The sequence below is a fragment of the Oryctolagus cuniculus genome, chromosome 13 (genome assembly GCF_964237555.1).
Source record: "Oryctolagus cuniculus chromosome 13, mOryCun1.1, whole genome shotgun sequence".
Taxonomy (NCBI): domain Eukaryota; kingdom Metazoa; phylum Chordata; class Mammalia; order Lagomorpha; family Leporidae; genus Oryctolagus; species Oryctolagus cuniculus.
Window position 1 is genome coordinate 57,553,354 of NC_091444.1, and position 22,535 is coordinate 57,575,888.

Below are 22,535 nucleotides of genomic sequence, written 5' to 3' on the forward strand. Positions count from 1 at the left end.
GCCCACATTCTCAGTACAGCTCCTGCAGAGACGCGGCCGCTTCGTGCTCCTTGGTCTGGGCCGCTGAGGAAGCCACGACTGTTTAGGGTCCAGACTCAGTTACAAATCCACAGGCCTCTTGCTCCTGGGGCTCACACTGGGACCTGAGACAGGAAGCCACTGGGCCAGCAGTGCGGCCAGGAGCGTGGTCTTGACGTAACAGGGGATGATGGGTGGGCAGCCTTGAAACAGCGCAGAGATTCAGTGCAGGGAGGCAACAGCCTGGGCTCCAGCCAGTCAGGTCCCCTCCTGGGACGCTCTCCGCCCCTCCTGACAGGTAGCCCAGACCCATGGTAGTTCTGTCTGACCCCAGAAAAAATCCAGCAGGTCCAAGAGGCGCAGGGTTGCAGGACGTCCTACAGCAGATCCTCTTACTCAGTGCCAAACCCCACCTGGCCCTGGGTCCCTTCCGCAACCCCACCACTGGTTTTGAATTCTCGCGGACCACCCCAACTGCTCCCTGGACCAGCACACTCAGAACCATTCCAGAATTCTTTCGTGATGGGCCAGACTCCTGCCCTAAGGGGCTGAAGTCCTGAGTCTTTGGTACCAGGGAGTGAGCTCAGTCCAGCTCCGCAGAATGCAGTGCCTGAGAGTCCAACACATCTTCCCAGGATTCTGCCTACATCCCCATGGCCACACCTGCTCAGAGCCTTCTTGCCCCCCCACTCCCCTCCTTCGTGGCCCCGCCTCCCTGGGCCCCCCAATGGCTGCTTTCATAAGTGGCATCAGCTGTGCTGCTTGGCACCTTCCTGTTCTGTGTCCCCCGCTGCCATCCTGCTGCCTAGGCTGGGAAAATCAGGCTGTCCCTGTCCTCCACGTTGCCCCACCCAGTCCAGGGGACTCACCTGGCAAGGCAGGCAGTGGTGGGAGCCAGAGGAAGGAGAGGCTGAAGCGCACCCTGCTGGCACCTGGGCTGCTTTGAAAAATGCACTGTGCCTCCCTGACAGCAGGGCTGCAGCTGTGGCTGAGGCCTGGCACGCAGGCAGGAGCAGGCTCAGTGCAGGTACACAGGGGACTTCACAGCTCCAGGCCTGCCTGGACAAAAGTTACACAACGTAAACTATATTACCCTTTGACGGGGCCGCAGCTCAATAGGCTAATCCTGCAGCACCCCGGGTTCTAGTCCCGGTTAGGGTGCTGGATTCTGTCCCGGTTGCTCCTCTTCCAGTTGAGCTCTCTGCTGTGGCTGGGAGTGCAGAGGAAGATGGCCCAAGTGCTTGGGCCCTGCACCCGCATAGGAGACCAGGAGAAGCACCAGGCTCCTGGCTTCGTATCACCACGATGGGCTGGCCACAGCGGCCATTGGGGGGTGAACCAACGGCAAAGGAAGACCTTTCTCTCTGTCTCTCTCTCTCACTGTCCACTCTGCCTGTCAAAAAAAAAAAATTAACCTACAGAACACAAATAGGTATTCTCTCAACACAAGTTCTTTCCAAGTAGCATTCTACCTTCACCACTGATTGAACCACACCTCAATGACAATCATTGATTTTAACCACCCATCAAAGCTCACAACTTTCCAGCTTAAATTCAACTACTTTTAGTTGCACAAAGGAAGCCTGGACCACCAATCTGCTTGTATCACTCCTCCCAAAAATTGTTGAACAAGTATTCATCAAGACCTCAATATACTCTCTACTATTCCATTGACTACACACAACATAGGACAGAATAGATATTTGTGAGTGGGTTGATACAAGAGTAGATGAGACATAAGCAATCAGGCAAACAGGGAGGGGGGAGAAAAAGGCAAAAAGAAAACCAAAAGAATTTCTAAATCTAAGAAGCACAGGTAGTATCATACAGACCTTATGTACAGAGACCCTGAGATGACAGCCGATTAGGTCTTGCTATTCAAGAAACAAAGAGGAAACGTTAATTCCATCAACCCTTTTCAGCTTTCTGTGTTCCACGAGAGTAAAATGGTAAGACACACAAAATCTGGAAAATGAAATGCTTGTTCATAGAACAGTACAAAGATTAGTGTCTCTAAAGTAGAAAGTTTATAAAGGAAATCAATGAAGAATAAGACTGCAGAGTCAGGCCTTTGTAGACAGATGCTGTATAGACATATAGAGGAAGTGGCAGCTGCTTCTTCCTCTTCCCCACCTCTGCTTTACAAACCAGCACCCGCCCCTAATGTCATAGCCATCATGTATCAAAGCACATCATGTGCTTTCTTATACAAACCTCCAAGAAAATTAACCTATAGACACAAATATGTTTACTTTTAAAACCAAAAAGGAAAGAAAAAGGAAACATGATACATATTTGAAAAATAAGCAATTTGTAAAACGTCCACTAAGAAATAGAAATTTTAAACTAGTATCTAGTCAATTCCTATCCTGTCAAGTTTTGTATACAATTTCAGAGTCATTTTATTTTCTTCTAACAAATTTAGCTCTGACTGCTTTGAACAATGAAGTTTATTAAGGTAATAAATCAGCTTACAAAACAGTCAGTACCAACTGAGTGCCTTTTATATACCAAACAGATTTATGAGGGCTTTGTAGTCACTGTTTCATCGGATCTTAATATTATTCATTGGAAATTATTCCTCTACTTTCATAAATATGAGGAAAAATTACTTGAAAGTCCTTTGGCTAAGCAGCAAAACTAAGATGCAAAAATACTTAGAATAATAGTAGTTAGAATAACTACTGCTATCATTTTCCAACTGTATATTTTCAGCACTTTTAATAGAATCAGAAGGAAAAGCACTAAAAGCACCTGTTCCATTTTGAATACCCATGGCTTATAACCAAATGTTTAAATGCACTTAAAACTAGGCCAGTTATCAGCTCATAAAGCAGCCATTAAACATATCATTAAACTGCGGTACTGGACTTCAATCCAAGCCACAGACCTAAAGAAGCAAGGAGAAAGAATGTTTCAGACCAAAATGATGTTCATGAAGACAACATTAAGACCTTTAAAATGATTAAAAACAGAATTCCTAGGGGCCTGCGCTGTGGCACAGCGGGTTAACGCCCTGGCCTGAAGCACCAGCATCCCATATGGGTGCCGGTTCCAGACCCAGCTGCTCCACTTCCGATCCAGCTCTCTGCTATGGCCTGGGAAAGCAGTACAAGATGGCCCAGGTCCTTAGGCCCCTGCACCCACGTGGTTGACCTGGAAGAAGCTCCTGGCTTCTGGCTTCAGATCGGCACAGCTCCGGCCGTTGCAGCCATTTGGAGAGTGAACCATCGAATGGAAGACCTCTCTCTCCCTCTCTCTCTCTCTCTCCTCTCTCTGTGTAACTCTGACTTTCAAATAAATAAATCTTTAAAAAACAAAAACAAAAAAACCAGAATTCCCATTCTCAGTTTATACTGCCAAATTCAACCTAAAAATTTAGAACCCATTGAGGTAGTATTTAGGGAAAATAAAAGCATCCCCATCAATCCTTTTCTCTTATAGACAGCTATACATTAAGACTATTGTGAGGATTAGAGATAATTATGTAGTTACCAACATATAGCCTGGAATTTAGTAAACATGTAATAAGTATAGCTAGAATCATAATTACGGGATTTAAAAGCCAACAACAAATTGATCAGAAAAATCTAATTATATGGAATTGGGGCAGGGGAGGAACTACAGATAGCTCAAAGAATAAATGACTAAAAGCAAAGAGCCAAACACAAAATTATATAGACACAAAAACTCAGAAATCGACTGAGACCACCAGGCCGCACACTTCAATAGCTATGGAGGGGCATCACTGATGTTTTCATGAATTGCAAAATGATGTGCTTGAAGACAACATTAAGACCTTCAAAACACATTAAATTTTCATTTCATGCATTTAAAAAAAGAGAGAGAAAAGCAGATAATAGATTTTGGAAAGACGACTTAGCACCACAAATTTAACACGTTTGAAGTCTAAGCTTTAATTGCAAAACTCTGTATCAAGCTTCTGTTCGCATAATGGGTAAAGGAACTGCTCAGATTTCAGAAGGAAATTTTTCTACTGAACATTGTAGAAGATGTATTTCAAACACATTAACTCTAAAATACTTAAATGCAACAGCCTAAAACATCACCAGTTTCTTAACAACTAGAACAAGATAAAGTTTTGGTCTCCTTCATTTCAAAATGTTTTTATATCTACCAAAGAGACACAACCATATGCCATAGAAATCACTTTTCACTTGAATTTTCTCCCTGCCACTTGGAAGCAGTAAAAAGCACAGAAACATCTGTTCCTTCCTGCAGAGCTGGCAACCCTCATTCTAAAGTATAAAAAGAAAAGATGCTTATAGATATAATGATCACCTGCTTCAACAAAGGCAGCTGGCAATGAACTGATCCAAATACATGCAAGATGAAGGTCAAACACAATTTCCCGAAGGCCAGTGAGAGGACTCCCCAAGCCTCCTGTAATTTCCAAGACACCCATGACATTAACTGCAAAGCATGGTAAAAAAAAAAATGTGGCAGCAGATCAGAAAAAAAAAAGTTAACAACTGAGAAACTGACACCTTTGTCTACCTGGAGTCACTCTACCACCACAAGAAGAGCTTCTATGAGAGCTCCTGGGGAAAATCTGCCTTATCCAACCAAAGGAGAGCCAGATGTTCAACCATTAAAACAGCACACCTATGAAAAACAGAAGCTGGAAAATCTTTTAAGTGAAGGCTTTAACTCAAAAATAGCTTTTCCTTAAGACAGTGTCTTACAGCATTGAACATCCAAACATGAGTAATAAGACATTCAGACTAGCAATCAGTAGACTCAGCTTCTATTTCTGGCTCTGCTTCTGAATGAATCACAGGGTGTCCTTGAGAAAGTTCTTTCTCCTTTTCTCTACCTTCATTTCTCACCAGTTACAAGATTAGGTTAAACCTACGGATTCTTCTCTTCTGAATGTCACTGAATGGGCAAGTTAACATACGCAAGATTTGGGGCTGGCGCTGCTAAGCTGCTAGGCCTATGCCTGTGGCCCCAGCATCCCATATGAACACCAGTTCAAGTCCCCGCTGCTCCTCTTCCAATCCAGCTCTATGCTTCTGGCCTGGGAAAACAGTGGAAGATGACCCAAGTGCTTGCGCTTGGGCCCCTGCACCAGCGTGGGAGACTGGAAGAAGTTCCTGGCTCCTGGCTCCAATCTGGCTGCTGCGGCCATTTGGGGAGTGAAGCAGTGGAAGACGTTTCTCTGTCTCTCCCTCTCTCTCTGTAACTCTACCTCTCAAATAAATAAAATATTTTAAAAAAATGAAAACTGCTACATAAAAAAGGTATCTGGTGGGGCCGGCGCTGTGGCATAGTGGCTAAAGCCACTGCCTGCGGTGCCTACATGCCATATGGGCGCCAATTCAAGTCCCTGCTGTCCACTTCAGATCCAACTCCCTGTTAATGTACCTGGGAAAATAGTAGAGGATGGCCCAAATACTTGGGCCCCTGCACCCATGTGGGAGACCCAGATGAAGCTCCTGGCTCCTGGCTTCAGCCTGGCCCAGCCCTGGCTATTGCAGCCATTTGGGGAGTGAAACAGCAAATGGAGGAGTCTCTCTCTCTCTCTGCCTCTGTAACTCTGCCTTTCAAATAAATAAATAAATCCTAAAAAATGAAAAGATATCTGCTGGTCACTAACCATTTTTATCTAATCATCAAATACAAAGTAGGTGATACCCATATTAAAATAACTAACTCCGCAATTTTCCTCAACAGTAAAAGCAGGCTGCCTTAAGAGGTCAATAAAGAGGAGATTCTTGAACAGGACTCCTTCCAGAGTCCCAGATTTCAAATCTGGAAAGGGAAGATTCAGGAACACACTTTTTTTAATAAAGAAAACAAAACTTCAAGCTCTTTAGGATCCTAGGCCCTTTTTTTTTTTTTTTTTTTTTTTTTTTTTTGACAGGCAGAGTGGACAGTGAGAGAGAGACAGAGAGAGAAAGGTCTTCCTTTGCCGTTGGTTCACCCTCCAATGGCCGCCGCTGCAGCCGGCGCACCGCGCTGATCCTGGCAGGAGCCAGGAGCCAGGTGCTTTTCCTGGTCTCCCATGGGGTGCAGGGCCCAAGCACCTGGGCCATCCTCCACTGCACTCCCTGGCCATAGCAGAGAGCTGGCCTGGAAGAGGGGCTACCGGGACAGAATCCGGTGCCCCGACCGGGACTAGAACCCGGTGTGCCGGCGCCGCAAGGTGGAGGATTAGCCTATTGAGCCACGGCGCCGGCTGATCCTAGGCCCTTTCAGGACTCTGTTCAATCATCCAGGCAAGTCCTCTTGCCCTGACAAGGAGAAATGTTAATGCATCCTTGATGTTCCTAGCACATTCTGCATATCTATATAAATATATTCCCATGCACTGTTCTTATTTCATGTCTTTTCTTCCCTTTGCCAATGAGCGTTGGGAAGGCAGAACTATGACTTAATGAACTGTGTATCACATACAATATAGCGTGTTCACTATGGCTGCCTAGGATACATGTATATATGCATATGTATATGCAGATGTGAATATATGCATATATGAGTATATGTGTGTGTGCATTTGCTAAATAAACTAAATGAATACATTTTAAAAGTTGTATGTTAGTACAGATAGTAGTCATTAATGCTAATGATTGATCATCTCAATCATGGTGAATTATTTTTTAAAAAATTAACCTGGCTCCTGGCTCCTGCCATCGGATCAGCGCGGTGCGCCGGCCGCAGCGCGCCAGCCATGGCGGCCATTGGAGGGTGAACCAACGGCAAAGGAAGACCTTTCTCTCTGTCTCTCTCTCTCACTGTCCACTCTGCCTGTCAAAAAATTTAAAAAAAATTAACGAATGATTATATCGCTAGCTAAGGGAAAAAATACATGACTTATCACTAATATTAAATTCAAAAAAATTACCTCAAACACTTTCTGTTCTTCCATTTAAAAATGCTTTAAATTTGTGTTGCTTTGCTTTCTGGTTTTTTTAAATAATATATCTAGTGGAGATAAAGCTACAAACTATACAATAAAGATGGGACATGAAAGGAAGCAAAAAAAGAGCATGTAAAATGAATATAGAGGTTAATATTAAATGTAACATTTTATAAATGGAAAAGATAATTCATAAAAATGCAGTCAATAAAAGTAGCTACCACAAAATTAACAGCATTTAGTCAAATAAGAAATAGTTGTCCTCACTGAGAAATTTCATCTAATATTTTATCAATAACCTGTTTATTAGATTTTAACATTTTCAAGTTGCATCTGAAAATTTTACATTCACAAATTTATCACAAACCTATCAACATTCAAATAACATTCATATTTCTCCTAGTCATTGAATTCTAACACTCTTGGTTTCATTTCATAACTAAGAGTAGAGATTAAGCCAACAAGATACCAGCCCTGTACCTATGGACTCTAAAGGTAAGACCTGGGAACCTGGAATTACACTTAGAAGAATGGATAAACCCACCCTGCTTCTTATCACTTAGCACATAAACTGACCCTTTCCCTGTGCTTCCTGCAGCCCTGGGTGTGAGTCTATAACAAATGTCAAGCAGGAGAGGTACCTGTTCCACCAGATGTGGGCTTGGCCTGCTCCTCTTTATTTCCAAGCTACAGCCTGTCCTGCCTGGACCATGAAACCAAAGGAAATCACCCCTAATCATTCTGTCGTTAACTAATTTTCTAATAGTATTGGCTTACATCAGCAAATAGCAATGACCACTTCACAGCACCTGACGGCTGCAAGATAGAAACCACGTATTGCATAGATACATAAACTCATGACTAATATCCATGGAAACCAGAGCAGTCAGAAACCACCTTTAGACAGTCTGGAACAGTTTGTGCTACCAATAAGGACACTTGTGAAAGGACCATAAACAAGTTTGTTCCTTCTAGTGCTTGGGAGGATGAGGAAGCAAAGTGCAGGATGGCGGTTTAACTAACAAGGCGAGAGAGAGACAGAGAGAGAGAATATGAATGAATGAATGAATGAATGAATCATTTCTCTCCCTGGCATGAAGCTGAGAACAGCATGTATGCTGGAGGTGAAAGAAGCAGAGTAGCACTTTGGGGTGATTTGGACAGGCAAACTAAGCGGTTCCTTTTCAGAACTTGTCAGAAAACAGAAAACCAACAAGTGCATCAAAGCCATTTCACCTAGGGGGTGAGCTGGGAGGAAAAGATTCCCTGGGAAGAAACAGGCCATTAGCAGATCACGACCTTTTAGATCCCGGGTAGGGCAGGCGGCAGGGGAAAGCCCTGATTGGCAGGCGATGTGCCAGCCAGAGCCAGAGGCAGGGCGCGCTCACCTGTGAATACGTTCTGGAAGCCCTCCGCAGCCGTGGACGACCCAGACGCTTTGGCGGCCAACGCTGGGGACACCCTACCACCGCCTTCAGTGGCTGCCCTGCGCTCCAGCAGGTGCGCGGAGCCTCCCGCCCGCGGCGCGCGCGGGTGCCCACTTCCGCTGTCCAGTCCGCGGAGCGGCTGAGGCCGCCCACGAGGCCGCCGTCCGTCCGGTGCTTCTTAGCCGGGGCGGCTGCCGAGGCCAGGGCAGTTCAGGGTCCCCGGCTCAGGGAGGACTCCAGCCGCCTCTTGATCCTGGGGCTCTGGCTGGGGGACTGAGATGGGGAGTGATTGGGCGAGCTGAGCTACCGGGTGGTGGACTTGATGTAGCAGAGAGTGATGAGCGGGTAGGGCTTGAAGCAGCGCGGACTGGGCGAGGGGCTGCCGGGCAGGGAGGAGGCTGCGGGGGCTCCAGGCTCTCGCGCCAGTTCCTCGGGCTCAACCCCCAACTTCGGCCGGGCCTCTCCCCTCTCTGGGGCCCAGTCTTCCGCTGGAGAGCCTCGGGGGGCATCCTCAAAAGCCTCCTCCTCGGCCTCCTCGTCCGTGTCACCGGTCCCTCGCGCGGGGCTTCCAGCTGCGCCCTCCCCCGGCCCAGCCTCGGGAAACGCGAAGGCCGTGGATGAGGGCGAGTCTGCGGCCGGGGGCTGGGCCTCCGGGAGGCTGAGTGCCTCCGAGGCGAAGAGGGCGCCAGGAGATGGTGGCTGCTCAGGCACGGCGGGCTCGGCGGTCAAGCTCCCAGGCAGATCCGAGCGCGCAGACAGCGCCTGTTCTGTGTCGGGACTACCTGGGGCCTCCCCAGCCCCGGGGCTCGGCTCCAGCAGGAACCGGTCCAGGCCCAGGAAGGCCCCTGGTTGAGGGCGAGCTTCAGTGGGGGTCGCTGCAGACTCCTAGAAGCCCTGGAGCAGCTGCTGCAGGCGTATCGCCTGCTCAATATCCGAGGGCATATCATCCTGCTCCGTGGCCGAGAGAAAGCTGTAGATGTCCGTAGCCGAGCCCGAACTGGTCCTTTGTCCATCCTGCGCCCCCGCCGCGGGTTCCAAATCCTCAGCAACTGCCCCAACCGCCACCGCAGCCTCGGCAGGACCATGATCCCCCGGGCGAGGCGCCCCAAAGGGGTCCGCACATTCCGTATCCGAGAGGCCCGCCTCGTCCGCCGAGAGGCTGAGGTCTGGAGTCTTGGGGACCAGGGAGCGCGCGCTGTCCAGCTCCCCGGTCTGCAGGGCCTAGAAGTCCCGGCGCCCTTCCCCTTGGACAGGTTCTTCCTGATCCGCAGGTTGGAAAACACCGAGGCTCTGGAGTCCGACTTGCTCTTCTTCTTGCCGGGCTCCCCGCCGCCGCCCCCTCCCCCCTTGCTGTGCTTGCCCAGCGCCTTCTTGCCCCCACTGCCCTTCTGTGGCCTCCACATCCCTGGGCCCCACAGCACCCTCGGCGCCGGCGCCGCCGCCGCCGCCGCCTTCGTGCGCGGCATCACCTGCGCTCCTCTTCAGCTTCCCCTCCTGGTTCCCCATGGTGCAATCCCGCCGCTGCGCCGCCGCGCCCCGCGCACTCAGGCCATGCCGGCCCTCCTCAGCCCCGAGTCCGGGCCGGGGGACTCTCCTGGGTAAGTCAGGCAGCGGGGCGAGCTGCTGGGAGGAGAAACTGACGTGCGACCAGCTGGTCCCGCTCGCATCTGCCGCCGCTTTGCATAATGCGCGGCGGCTCCCGCGGCTGCCTTCGCTGCGGCTGCGGCTGCGGCTGCGGCCCGGAGCCGGCGGGGCGCGAACATGCTCAGTGCAGCGCGCGGCGGCGCCCGCCAATGGCTGCGCGCTCCCCGCCGGCAGCCGCCGCCCCCAAGGCCCCCGCTTGGCTCCAGGCTGAACTTGGGCGCGAAAAACGTTTCTTGTATCTCGGCGACTTTAATCTCCACCGTGAGAACTGAATGCATTGTCCGCGAGCGAAGAGGTCCTCAGATGCAGGATGCACACCGAACTTCAAAGCTCCCGGGCCTGCCATGAGGAAAGTTACACAAAAAAAGGGGAAAGAAAATTTTACACGAGGAAAAACATCTAGTTTACTGGTGCTGTAATGTCATGGCCAGACACATGTCCACCCCACCCCCTCTCTGCCTGCTTCTGTGTTGCTGGCCCTTCAATAACAATTTGCTGAATGGATGGCTCTGTTTCTTGGATAATTGCTCCAGCATGAGATTTAGGACAGGTTACAACTCACAGTGGCAGCTTTCACGACTCACTCTGGGACCTTGATTCTCCATGAAAGGACACTGGCTGTCATTTCCAAAATTTGAACTTTTTTTGACAGAAAAAAAAAAAAAAAGGAGCTGAGGAGGCAGAAAATACTGAGACTAGACTTGATTAAAATGCTAATCTCCAAAATTCTAGGTGTTTACCACATAAATTAAACAGCATTTGTATTCAAAAAGGGTGCATACATGTCACTATTGTGGCTGACTACAAAAAGAAAAAGAAAAGAAAACACACTTGGCACAAACATGAAATCAGATGTTATCTATAAGCCACCACTTTCCCAAGCAAACGTTTCCCAGCACATTTCCTGCTATAATGAAGTTTTTGAAGGTGCTGGTCTCCATACACACTTTTCCTCATGGTCAGTTACATCATATTTTAATTACTAATACATTGACCTACCTATTTTTAAGTATACTTAAAACAACAAGCAGAAAACAAACACTAAAATGACATTCACAATGAATGATACAAGCATCTGTTAGAAGTTCTTTGTTAATGACATTGAAAATATGGAATAGCTATCCAATTGGTCAATATCCTGAAAGTAAACCCAGAGGAGGGAAAAGTATTACATATTATAACACACAGTTTAAATGTGGCAAGCAAATGTGTGTGCTTCCTATGAACCAACATTTTAAAACTCCATCCTTAACCATCTATCAAGATAGTTATTCCTCTAAGTCACCGATATAAACACACATGTAGCCATTATTAGTAGTAGCCGTTTACAAACTACGTTCTTAAAAATGAGGGAAACTTAGGGCAGGTAGCCAGAAGTCCTTAGGTGGCCTTTTGGAATAGTTTGCAAGAATCAACTTTAATAACTTTGCCAGGGTAGTATCCCAATCTCCAAGCAATTCCGGAGTACTTGAAAAGCCTTTGTTTCTTCTCTTTGACAAGACTGCTCTCCTAGAATCCAGCCTCCTCAGAGGGCACAGTTTGCCTGGGGTTATTACAAATGTCTGCTTCTTTGAGTGCTGAAGCACTTTGAATCTTTTATTTTTTGCCCTTCCGTAATAGAACATCTTTGATTTTAAACTATTTGTTTCCCTACTTTTTTGTTTCTACGACACACTCCAGAAGTTCAGAAGACAAAAGAATGAAGGGAGGGAAGGAGTGAGAGAGGAGAAAGAGAGGCAGGGAGAAAAGGGACTACTGGGTTTTTTTTTCACCTTCTTTGAATGGGAAACAATAGATGGCACTTGTGCATCAGGTCACATTTGACCAAGCTCTATTACATGCAAAGGTTGATTGGAAAAGTCACAAGTGTGAACATCAAATGTAGGTAGTTCCTCCAAAAATAATTAATGCAAAAGGCTAAGGCTCAGAGAGGTTAAGAGATTTGTCCAAAGTCACATAGCAACAGAGGCAATACCTGAACCTACAAATTTAGTCCAAATTTTTTATAATGCCATCACATCTTTTATTCCTTAGGGGACAGAGAAGAATGTAATAAAGGCAAACCTTAAAGTTTGGTAAAAGCATTTCTTGGTGTTCAGTAGTTTCAAAGATGATGGAGACACAGCCTAGGCTCATCATCTCCATTTAACCAGGAAAGAATGTCATTTCTGCAGAAGTACATTTCATGGGGACTGGCATTGTGGCACAGATGGTCAAAGCTGCTGCCTGTGACACTAGCATCCCATATGAGCACTGGTTCCTATCCAGCTCCCTGCTAATGCCCCTGAGGAAAGCAGAGGAAGATGACCCAAGTGCTTGGGTCCCTGCACCCACAAGGAAGACCTGCAGCCTCCTGGCTTCTATCTTGCCCAGCTCTAGCCATTTCAGCCATTTTGGAGTGAACCAGAAGATGGATAATATCTTTCGGGAGTGAACCAGTAGATGGGAGATCTCTTTCTGTCTCTCCCTATCTCCATAACTCTGCCTTTTAAATAAATAATAAATTGATCTTTTCTTTAAAAAAAAAAAGTGCATTTCACAAATATGTAGACACCCTAATTTGTGTCCAGCCAGATCCTAAGTGCCAGGATTCAGAAAAGAAAATCTAGCCTTTTGTAATTATTGCAAAACTCACATAATTAGAATCAAAGATCACAAAAACTGTGTATGAACTTATTCAGTAGCTCTCATTTTACAGCAGAGACAATTCAATGCAGGTTTTTTTTTTTTTTGCTTTTTTTTAATCTTTAGTTTTTAACAGAATCAATATGGTTCATAGATACAGTTCTAAAGAATACAATGATATCTCCTTCCTCCCTCCCTCCCTACAGTTTTTAAAAATAAAATGAGCAAAAGTATGTTGGAAAACTTTAAATAAATGGCCTCTAAGTTCATAATGCATTTGCTGACATAGTTTAATGAGGTATATGGATCTCGGCAATTTACTGTAAAATGCATCAAAAATAAGATGTTTTGAAGCATGTTCAGACAAGTGATGAAACAAAAAATGTTAAATCCATTATTAATGTGGTAGATTTATGGATATGCACTGGTAAAACCTTTAAACTTTTCTATATGTTGGAACATCTTCATGCTAAACCAGTAGAGAAAAAAGCGGTTTGCAAGAATACGTGAATTTCCAAGCTTTTTTGAAGTTAAAATCATGTAATGATCGGTGGTACTCAATAAACACTAAATGAACCATCCTCCTTTTCTTCACTTTTCTCTCTCTGTTTCTCTGAATTACCTATCATTGCTTTTTCTTCTTTCTACTCTCTTCATCCAGAACTCTCTTAATTGACTATGAAATATATGGAACTTTTTTTCTTTTTTGTATAACCTTGGTGGAATGCGTTAGAATTTCTAACAGAGCAACTCCATTGCATTCTGGTTATTCAGTTCATCTTTTTATACATCAAGTGAATGATCTTACAAAAAAAAAAAAAAAAAAAAAAAAAAAAAAAAAAAAAACACCTCTTCAGCCCTGGTGTCAATTCCTAGCTGCTGCATCCCAAAACCACCTGTCAGTCATGACCTCACTGCTACATTCCAGACCCTGAACCCACTTTAGAGAGAATACCATGCCCCTGGTCAGATCCAACCTTTTTGAAATTTAATCCATCATCTCCTGCATATCTCTTCTTCCCATTTATTTGTCCACTTACCCCACCACCAGTATCCATTCCCCCTTGCCATTATCATCAGCACTTCTCAATTAGGGATTATTCCGTTCCCCACAGGACGTTTAGCTCTTCCTGGAGACATTTTTGGTTGCCACAATGGGTGGAAGGGATGCTGATAAACATACTGCACAGAAAAGCCCTCTGGCAAACACATATACCAAGAAAAATTCAGCCCAAAATGTCAGAAATGCTGTAGGTAAGACAGCTGCCTTAGCAGGAAGCCTCCTGCAGCTGACAGTCAATGAAGACTTACTGGGAGAGTGAAGACTTACTGGGAGAGTGAAAGAATGAGGAAATCCAAGTTGCGCAAGCATTTCTCAGTTAGTAAACTAAATCAGAAACTTGAAGGAAGAACCTAACAGGACATATAAAAACCTAAACACTACAATACCAAGTACCTTAAATAGGGCATCAGTTCTGCTTTAAGACTTTGAAGTTCCATGAAATTATATGTTCTATGTAAATAATCCAAACCCCTACATCCTTGATAATATATATCAATAATATATTATATAAAAATAATATTTATAAGATAATGTATTATACAATATATATTATATATAAAACCCTAACCCTAAACATATATACACACACATATAAAATATATATATTTATATATAATATTTATATAACAAATATAAATAATTTATATATATAAATTTATATATATATAAAAATGGCTTTCATTGAAAACTCCCTAAGTATATGGGTGTGCATTAACTGTCAACACATATTACTCAAAATGTTTAAGATTGTTTGCAACTGAGAGACAAAAGAAGACATGAAGACATGAAAGCATTTCTTTCTTTCCTTCTTATGTCACAGAGAGAATCTTTGGAAGCTATATATATAAAACCCTTGCTCTTACCAGCGTTGTTCTGATAATCAGGGCACAATTCCCAGAGCTCTTTGATAGGGGGTAATTGTGTATCCCCTAAAAATGTAGTTATGTAGCTTTCAAGGAATTTTTTTAAGATTTATTTATATGAAAGTCAGAGTTAACAGAGAGGAGAGAGAGAGAGAGAAAGAGAGATCTTCCATCCACTGTTTTACTCCCCAAGTGGCCACAATGACCAGAGCTAAGCCAGGCTGAAGCCAAAAGCCAGGAGCTCCACCTGAGTCTCCCACTTGGGTGGCAGGGACCCAAGTCCTTGGGCCATCTTCTGGTGCTTTTCCCAAGCCATTAACAGGGAGCTGCATCAGAAGTGGAGCAGCCAGGACTTGAACCAGTGCCTATTAGAGATACAGGGATTGCAGGCAGCATTTCAACCTGCTACACCACAACACCAGTCCCAGCCTTCAAGTTTTACCACCATCATTAATTTTATCATCAATGCATCACTTGGAAATACAATGTCTACAAAACAGAAAAAAAAAATATTGCTTTCTTCAAGCATACAGAATGTACCACAAAGTTTTTCTAGCTCTAAAGGAAGTTGAAGTTTCATCCTTCATCTTAAATACATATATGAATTAAAATAATATTTATACATTCCAATACATTCTCTAGTTTTAAAAAGAGAGTCAAAGTGAAGGTAAAGACTTGTAGGCCCCATAAGCTCCTTCTTGCTGCAAATGGAACATCAATGCCTCAAACCTCACCCTCTGGAGAGCTCACTGGCTTTCATTGAAAACTCCCTAAGTATACAGGTGTGCATTAACTGTCAACACATATTACTCAAAATGTTTAAGATTGTTTGCAACTGAGAGACAAAAGAAGACATGAAGATGTGAAAGCATTTCTTTCTTTCCTTCTTATGTCACACAAAGAATCTTTGGAAGCTGAAGAGATCTCGTATGGAGTTTCTGGACATACCCTGTGCCAGAAAAGACATTTTCTTTCTACCTGAATGGATCCTCTCAAAGTGAGTTGTCAAAACCATTCAGAATGACCTGTGGAAGGTCCATTGAGATTTGCTGAGTCTGTAATGTAGTTTGTTCAGTGGCAAAAAGATATTGATAAAACATTCTAAAGACAAAACTAGTAAGAAATTAATATACAGAGGGCTGTGTTGTGGATAAAAGACTCAGTAGTTGAAGAATGCTTCCTTTGCAATGTTTTGTCTGCAGCTTGAAACACCTTTCTTGCTTAATATACTGATAAGTAAGAACTAAGTAAAAATGAAGACACAAATACACAAATTTCAGTTCATAGAATATACTAAAATTCTCTTGCAGCCACTTTGTAACCAATGACAGGTAGCTTGTGTGAGAACTCTTTTGGTACAAAATTTACGTGGTTTTTCAACACTCAACTAAGCCCAGAAAATCAATCTTGATGCTTCTTATAATGCTTTTCCTCTATACTTCCACATGATTTTGTGTATTCTAGGCACTGATTATAAATTTAATGAACCAGTGCAAAAGAGGACTATTTGTTCAGGATGTTGGGAGATGAGAAGATATGAAGTATCAGTCTATACTTTTGGAGTTGGTTTTTAAAGGTTTAATTTAAGGAATATCAGAGTTTGACTTGATAGAAAGAGGAAAATAGAGGTCTAAATACACTGAATATCATTTTAAGAGGAAGACACTTGGAAAATGTGACCAAGCCACTGCACCATTTGCAGACTCAAAGGTTGATGTTCTTGGTTTCAGCCCCTGCAAGGACAGAGCAGAGGACCCACAAAGCTGTCTGTGTCCTGAACTCTGGGTCCTGGGAGTAGCTTTGGTAATGGGGAACGAGGCTGAGGGGGAAATGAAGGCAGTTAATCAGCTGGGCTTAAAATATAGAAATTATCCTAGATTATCTTGATGGGCCTCACATAAGGGTTCTTTCAAGTAGAGGAAGGAGGCAGAGGAGCCAGAACCAGAGAGAGAGCATCATGAGAAAGACTGATCATTCATTGATGACTTTGAAGGTAAACAGAGGCCATGAACCAGGGACTGAGGGCTGCCTCTAGAATCTGGAAATGATAAGAAAGCAAATTTTCCTCTGGACCAGATAAGAATGTGGCCTTGCTGAAACTTGATTTCAGCCCCAAAAACCCATTTCAGATATCTAACATCCCGAACTCTGAAACAATAAATCTTTATCATTTTAAGCTACTCACTCATTTGCTGTAATTTGCTATGGCAGCAATGGGAAACTAGTACTCTACTAGTGGTGCTACATTTATAAAGCCACAAAGATGATGAGGTTAAAATTCACTCAAGACGGCCGGTGCCGCGGCTCACTAGGCTAATCCTCCGCCTGCGGCGCCGGCACACGGGGTTCTAGTCCCGGATGGGGCGCCGGATTCTGTCCCGGTTTCCCCTCTTCCAGGCCAGCTCTCTGCTGTGGCCAGGGAGTGCAGTGGAGGATGGCCCAGGTGCTTGGGCCCTGCACCCCATGGGAGACCACGAAAAGCACCTGGCTCCTGGCTCCTGCCATCGGATCAACGCGGTGCGCCGGCCGCAGCGTGCCGGCCGCGGCGGCCATTGGAGGGTGAACCAACGGCAAAGGAAGACCTTTCTCTCTGTCTCTCTCTCTCACTGTCCACTCTGCCTGTCAAAAAAAAAAAAAATCACTCAAGACTGGATGGAGCAGAAGTTAGATGCCTGGCTTCTGCAGCCATTCAGCACTTGGCTCTGTTTTCTTTCTTTTTAATTTATGAAATAATGTCAAATTTAAGCATCACTAATAACTATGTAAAATAGTTGTGGAAAGGATGTGAAAAGTGAAATTAAATGTAATGCATATTTATATGAGATAATAAGGAAGAAGCTGTTTAGAATCTATATTCCTGATTTTTGAAATACAAAGCTGTAAACTGTGTTCAGTACATTTTTTCTCTCTACCTTTTTATGAGGAAAAACCAGAGTGTGTTAACCATTATGTCTCCTATCGATGACCTAACAAGAATTTCAGAGGAAGAAGATCCTAACATTAACTGGATAGAGTGATGTGGTACTAAGTCGCATATTTTTTTAAAAAAGCAATCTCGTACATGTGGTTTAGTGAGGGTATGCACTCTGGTGAAATTGTAAGAGAGTGAGGACAGCAGCAAGGGCAATTTCCAGGTGAGCCTACAGGATTTTTGGAGAAGAGGATAGTTGTGAGCTGTTAGCAGCCAGCACTCAAGAGTAGCAAAGGGATGGTACTGGTACTGGGGACCTGGACTGGCACCAACAGAGTCTAACTCTTTCCTGCTCTTCGGACTTCTCAAATCTACCCTCTTCTCCTATTAACTTCTGTCCATTTAGACCATGGTTTCCAGAATTCTCGATGATGATAATATTGGGAGAAACTTCTTATAGGAGAACAGTGCGTCCCAGTGATGTAACTGATACCCATCTTTTTTCCTCCCACAGTTCTGGATCCCCCTCATGTCTACTGAGACATGGACGCATTGTTTACATATAGAGTCTGGACTGGGCATCAGCAATATCTACTACAGAGTCAGCAAGAACCCAGAGTCTTCCATCCCTGTACTTCACAATCGCTAGCCTGTTGAGTTTCATGTTTTTTTCCTGAAGATCCAAAATACCTGCTACTGCCCCGGACAGCAACTTTCCTCAAAGGCAGCATTAGAGGTTGGGAAGGAACTAGCTTTCCTTTGACCAGGAAGAAAACTGTTCAACAACCCCTTCCTCCCACCCTCCCTTGCCCTCCAGACTTCCTACATTTCAATGAGCACATCTAACCACTAGAAAGGTAGAAAAGGAAAAACTATACAGACAGCAAAGAGTGTATGTACTAATAGTGAGGACTGGAGAGGTTGCTGCTCCTTACACAAGCACCGATGTCTTCCTCTTCTCTAGGCACCATCTGTATATTCCTCTTCCCATTTACTGCTTCATTTAAAAGCTGCTGTTCAGTGATACATACACACTTACCCCTGCCTGTGGAGAGGCCACCTCAATCTCATCCAATTTCTCCATTTCACTTGAAGGCCCAAGGTCTCTAGAGATAAGCAAGACTGGGTTTGGCTTTTTATATATTTGGTGACCAAGTTGGCTTCCACCAACACACACAAGACACAATGATGAGGAAAAGAAGAAATCCACCACAAAGGTTTTAGGAAAGGAAAAACGAGGAAATGACTGTAACAGTGCTGTGCTGAGCTGCATGGGAACCTGAGGCAAAAGGAGGCACCAGTAATCTTGGTTTATATTTACAATTTTGATATTTCATTCATCATGGATCTTTTTGTCATTAACTTAGTTTTTTTGTAATTGCATTAAAATGTTATTTAACCTATTTTTTTTTCAATATTTTAGCTCACTCTTAAATTTCCTGGCCTAGGGTAATGCATTTTTCACTTCTCTTTATTCCCAACCTTACCAATACGAATTGCTGTGTAAAAAATTCACCAATTGGCCAGTCTAGTCTGTCAGCACATATTGCTGCTCTTGAGAAGTCTCTTTTCCCAGGATCCTCCCTGGTCATTCAGAGATCTGTATGTGGCAGAAGGTAATTTCTAGGAGAAATAATGTATGCGTTATCCAGTTCTATTTGGCTTAGTTTCTAAGTTCTGGGATTACTTGAGGAGTTAGTTTCCTGCTAAATCCCACCAGGCCTCATGTTTTTGTCACAATTACAATTCTCTCAAAAACATAATGTTTTCCTCTGAGTTTCTAGTGAATTCTATATCCTAATAATCATAATCAAAGATTTTTTCCACAAACAGAAGTTTTTGAGTCTAAAGAATCTAATCTCCTTAATGAGGCTGTTCATTCTTCTACCCTGAGGTAATTTGAAATAATAATTTCTATTTCAGAGATATGAAGCATAACTGTGTCTTTGTGGTGGACTTATTCCTCTTGTCTAAGAACATTTCGGGAGTGGGTATTTAGCCTATCAGTTAAAGTACCCAGCTTCCACATCAGAGGGCCTGGTTTCCTTCCCTGTTCTGACTCCTGACTCTAGCCTAGTTCAGGGAGGCAGCGATGATGGCTCAAATCATTGGATTCCTGCACCCTCATCGGAAAGCAGGACTGCCTTTCTGGCTGCTGGCTCAGGTGCTAACCCAGCCCTGGCCATTGCAGGTATTTGGGGTGTGAACCAGGATGTGTGGGAGTTTCCCTTTGTTGCTGCCTCTCAGATAAGTAAAAAAAAAAATTAAAAACTTAAGGAACATTAATGAAAATATCTTCAAAAATGATTGCAGTCTGAGACTTGTCATTTTGTGTTTTGTTTTTGACTGTTTATATTATACCTTCCACTTCTATGATGATGATTGTTTTAACTCTAGACATAGAAGTTGGCTTTTCCAACCCAGTAAAATTCCATATTATAGAACATTCAGGCAATTTATACTACAGACTACAATGAGAACCTCGTTTAGAGAAGATATACTTCTTTCAGAAAAACCACCTCTAATATAACTTTGAACCTTTTTTGTAGGACTTCCTTGAGGGACATAGAATTTAAAACATTTACCCATATTCCCAGCCTGGAATATGTGAGTTCTCAGCATCCTCTTTCCTACCTTCTCTACTCATTTATTTTCTTATTTTATGGACTCAGAACACTTTAATTACAGAATCTAAGTTTTAATTAATCTTTTATTTAACTTTGTCTCATTGTTGACTTTGAAAATGGCATCAAGGACTCATTCTTACTATCTTGACCTATCTTCCGTGGAACCAGAGAAGATTCATTTTCTCTCTCTCTCTCTCTCTCCCCTCATGATTTTGTCCAACAGTCGGAAGGTAGGTGCGGGTAGAGCAGCTTTCCTTATCAGGGAGGAAAAAGTTCACCACATATTTCTCAGTTAAGTCTCCCATTGTTTGGTAGCATTTGTTTGTTGGCCAGAACTACAAGAGGTTGAGAAAACAAGTAACAACTCAGGGATAGAATTGCATGGTTATCTTATCAAATCACGATTGTGAAAAATTTAAACAAAAATAATAACAATAAACAAATAATTTTATATCAGAAAGAACAGTTGCTATCCACAACTACTATTGCATACAATCATTTCATTTCTTAAAGATTTTTTATACTAACTTGGTACAAGAAAAGAAAGAAGAAGAAAAAAAAAAAAAAGACCAGCACTTGGCTTCTGTAAGTAACAGAAAAAAGACTCCATGGAAACTAGACATACATGAACTAATGTTTCATTCACCAGAGCAACTTAAAATCTGATTTGACTTCAGAAAAGCTATGACAGATTTTCACTTAACTGTGTCAAGGGGACTATTCGACCAGGCAAATCTCGGCACAGACTTCTCTGGAAGTGGCCAGAGTTTCCTGCTGGAGACAGCTGCTGTTGGGTCCTACTCTTTGGCTGGATATAGCATGATACAGCTATACAGTTTTCAGTTCCACTTCAAGGCTAATTTTCTTTGCAAAACATAAATGAAAGAACACTTCTCCCCTTCTGTGTGACTGGATCTCCTGCAGACTTTGGGAAGTAAGGGCCACCTCTCCAGCTGGACAGATGGGGGCATAAATCACAGATCCTGTCGTGATTACAAGACAAATGACAGAGATGGGGATTCTGAATTTTAACAAGATCTTCTTACCTGCTGGACAGCATCTGGACACTTATTCAGGGGTTCCAAAACAGCAGATTGAGATTCTGGATTAGAAAGGAAGCAGACGGTCAATAACTTAATAATTTTTCCCATTTGCTCAGTCAGAAAACAAAATTTCACTAAAGTACACTTTTAGCCATATATTTCAAAAATATCAGTCTTTCAATTATACTACTGGGTTATAAGGATATGAGTACTTTTCAGGATACACAACACATCAAATGGAACACACTCGTGTCATTAGTTATTTTCATAAATCGAACTACTCCTAATACATATTGACCGCAATTATTTTTCTGGATTCCTAGTTTCTAGATTGTGCCAGCAATTTCTAAGACCCTCACTTACTCATATTTTATTATTCACTTAAAATCTCTGCTGTGATAGAAGCCACTTTCTCAATCTTGAAAGATAGGATCCCAAAAGCTTTAGCTGATTGTTGAAAAATTACCTCCTGACTTCAACAAGCAGTAATGAACACTGTCACCAATAGCTCTGAGTAACGAGGAAAGGATTTTGTTCCTTTAGCCTCTGTCATTAGAGATTCTGGAAGAAAACAAGTTTATCAAGTGAGAAAATCAAAAAGATAACGAAGTCCAGGATTTGCTATCTCCTAAATGATCCTTGTCTGCAAATTTAAAAACATAAAAATAAAAATGACAGGGCTTTCAGGAATCTCCAGTGTCCCATGGACCAGTCTGAAAATTGCTAATACGGTCTATCCTCATTTCAGAGGTTAGAAACCAAAGGCCCATAACCAAGTGGTTGTTGGCAAGCTGATGAACAGAATTAATGCTTCAATCACATTGCTCCCTTATCCCAAACCCAACCCATCACTTTGCTCCTCCTGATTGGCACACGGGTCAGACACCAGGCAGAAGATACAGCAGTCATTCTCAACATTATCCCAAACCCAACCCATCACTTTGCTCCTCCTGATTGGCACACGGGTCAGACACCAGGCAGAAGATACAGCAGTCATTCTCAACAATCATTTTCACAATCCAAATTTAGCGGCATTGCAGCTGATGCATGTTGCAATGCTACTGAAAAATGAAAGGCATTTGGTGATTAACTGGTATAACATACTGCCAAACTACACTGTCAGGGCTGGCGCTGGGCACAGCACGTAAAGCCGCCACCTGTAGTGCCTGCATCCTTATGGGTGCTGGTTGGAGTCCCAGATGCTCCACTTATGATCCAGCTCAAGTTTTCTTCTAAAATCAATACTCCATTATTTCTTGGCCATTCACATTTTCAAAGAAACATATTGGACTTGATTTTCCAGAAATGAAGTAAGAAGGGTTAATTTCCTGTTCACATCTTCACACCCTGCTTCTGTTCTACATGAATTTGAAAGTTCAAATTAATTGTCTTATTAGTTTTGTGTAAATCTGATAAATGGCATTTGAAACT

At 43.4% G+C, this 22,535-nt stretch overlaps 1 non-coding gene across 1 annotated transcript in view; it reads right to left on the reverse strand.

The window, feature by feature from the left end:
- LOC103351033 (formin-2) overlaps positions 1-22,535 on the reverse strand; it is a 134,321-nt gene that overhangs the window by 65,108 nt on the left and 46,678 nt on the right. Inside the window, exons 5-7 of the transcript XR_011381527.1 lie at positions 21,108-21,163; positions 18,474-20,396; positions 8,290-10,311 (exon numbers count right to left, since the gene is read on the reverse strand). This is a non-coding gene — a transcript (formin-2). The remainder of the gene's footprint in view (positions 1-8,289; positions 10,312-18,473; positions 20,397-21,107; positions 21,164-22,535) is intronic.